Source organism: Cynoglossus semilaevis, chromosome W, assembly GCF_000523025.1.
Source record: "Cynoglossus semilaevis isolate Cse_v1.0 chromosome W, Cse_v1.0, whole genome shotgun sequence".
Taxonomy (NCBI): Eukaryota; Metazoa; Chordata; class Actinopteri; order Pleuronectiformes; family Cynoglossidae; genus Cynoglossus; species Cynoglossus semilaevis.
Genome location: NC_024327.1, coordinates 10,594,339 through 10,596,486, shown reverse-complemented (window position 1 = coordinate 10,596,486; position 2,148 = coordinate 10,594,339). Strand labels below are relative to the sequence as shown.

The following is a 2,148-nucleotide window of genomic DNA, read 5'->3' as shown; positions in this document are numbered from 1 at the left end:
GTGCATCACCCTTCTTATGAATTGGCACCAGAACACTTTTTCTCCACTCATCAGGCATCTTGCCAGTCTCTAAAATTCTGTTAAACAAACCAGTCAGGAAATTTACTGCCACTTCTCCTAAACACTTCCATACTTCCACTGGTATGTCATCAGGACCAACTGACTTTCCACTCTTCATCCTCTTCAGGGCTTTTCTAACTTCATCCTTTCTAACCTGATCTACCTTCTCCCTAGTAGTCTCTGGTTCCTCGTTTCTACTTTCCCTTCCATTTTCCTCATTCAACAACTCCTCAAAGTATTCCTTCCATCTTCTCAGTATACTTTCCTCACTTGTGATTACATTCCCCTCTAGGTCCTTAATCAAACTCACCTGCTACACATCCTTCCCAGCTTGATTTCTGTCTCACCAATCTATACACCTCCTTTTCTCCTTCCTTTGTGTCCAAACTCTCGTACAACTCATATGCCTTTTGTTTGGCCTTGGCCACTTCCCTCTTCACCTCCCTTGTCCTCTCTTTGTACTCCAGTCTGTTCTCTTCTGTTCTGTCACTGTCCCATCTCTTCTTCGCTAATCTCTCTCTGCACACTCTCTCGGACCTCATCATTCCACCACCAAGTCTCTTTGTCCTCCTTTGTCTGCCCAGAGGAAAGACCTAGCACCTGCCGACCTGTCTCCCTAATCACTGCAGCTGTAACCTCCCAATCATCTGGGAATTCCTCAACACAGCCCAGAACTGCCCTTACTTCCTTCCTGAAGTCTTCACAACATTTCTCTTTCCTTCCTTCCTCCACCACTTGATCTTCTGCTCTGTCTTCAAGACACCCAACGAATTAAATTGCATTTCACATTGGCATCGAACTCTCGCTAGATTCTTAAAACGTGGGTATTATTTTTGAAGAGATTATTTCCCGTAATCTTATTTTGGAGAGCGACAGTAATATGATCCGCTTTGACCAAAGCTCTTGCTAGCTACTAGCCTTAGCAAAGCTAACCGCTCCACTTTGTGATTCTAACTTTTCACATTTCTCAGCCTATTTTGACAAATATGGCGACATTGACCCACACACAGTGACCCACACACAGTGAAACTGACCGTCGATGTTTCGCAGAACTCGACAGAAAGTCGAAAGCGAGTGACAACATATACCTTTTGTGTAAACGTAAAGTTAGCGGCGCATGCTAACACAACTGCATTAGTAGAGGAAAAGCACACGCATATTTTATTCGAAAATTGTTCGAAACATTTGACCTAATATTTATTTAATATATATACATGTATATAGTGTATATATATTATGGCATAAATTTTATTTGGATTACACTGTTAAACGGTCCACACTACGATAGCTGCAGGCTAAGTGACACCGGTAAGTGAACGCACTCGTCCGCATACAAAGCATTGCCAGAGCCGGATACAACACAAGTTAGCCAGCGGGGTAATTGGCTAGCTTACCACTGAACAAGACGAAACTTTTCGCTGAGACGATAGATTGTTTTAAACTAGTTTTTTACATTTACAATGATATAACTTTAATGTCCAAGCTGCTTTTAACATTAACATACCCACATGTTTTGCTTTCGTTTCCTTACCTGCTAACACGCTTCGTTCAGCCAGCTGCAGCAAATGCTGTCACGTGACCTCACAGCGCCGTTGTTCAATGTTGAGCGGCTGACAGCACCAACCAAAACCCACCTGTTCGTCACGTGGTTTAACGTTCAGTACTAAACAAACGTGCGGGTGCATGTGACACCAGGGTCCACTTTAGCTGTGCCGTTGTTCTGAAGTTTTTTCCTACCTATAGTTTTTTCCTACCCGAGTTAACTGCGCATGCGTACATCGGCCAATTTGCCGCTGCAGACAAGCCACCGTTTTCTGCCGTTAAACAAGGTTAGTTTCTTGTATTTGTAATACTTTATATGACCAGTAAGCAATGCATCGGGTTGACAGTGTCGTGGTAAGGTTTTACCACCCCGGATTCGTTGATCAACTTCGACACCATCAAGAAGAACTTTCACAAAGTATAAAGAAAAGACAAAAGTCGTTGCTCGAGTTCACCTGTGCACAGGGAGGATCCAGCGGCGAGTCAGAGGATCGACTGCTGAATTCTGAATTCTCCTCAAACTCAGGCTCGTTTTATTAACACACA

At 43.4% G+C, this 2,148-nt stretch overlaps 1 protein-coding gene across 7 annotated transcripts in view; it reads right to left on the bottom strand.

Moving 5' to 3' along the window:
• Positions 1–2,142, bottom strand: part of LOC103397175 (ubiquitin-associated protein 2-like) — a 22,174-nt gene extending 20,032 nt beyond the window's left edge. For 4 of the 7 annotated variants that reach the window (XM_025052766.1, XM_025052770.1, XM_008335401.3 and 1 more), the window contains exon 1: positions 1,592–2,142. The gene's annotated coding sequence lies outside the window, so the exon portion shown is untranslated. The other 3 variants (XM_025052769.1, XM_025052767.1, XM_025052768.1) reach the window with 3 other exon arrangements.
• Positions 2,143–2,148: the final 6 nt, after the last annotated feature.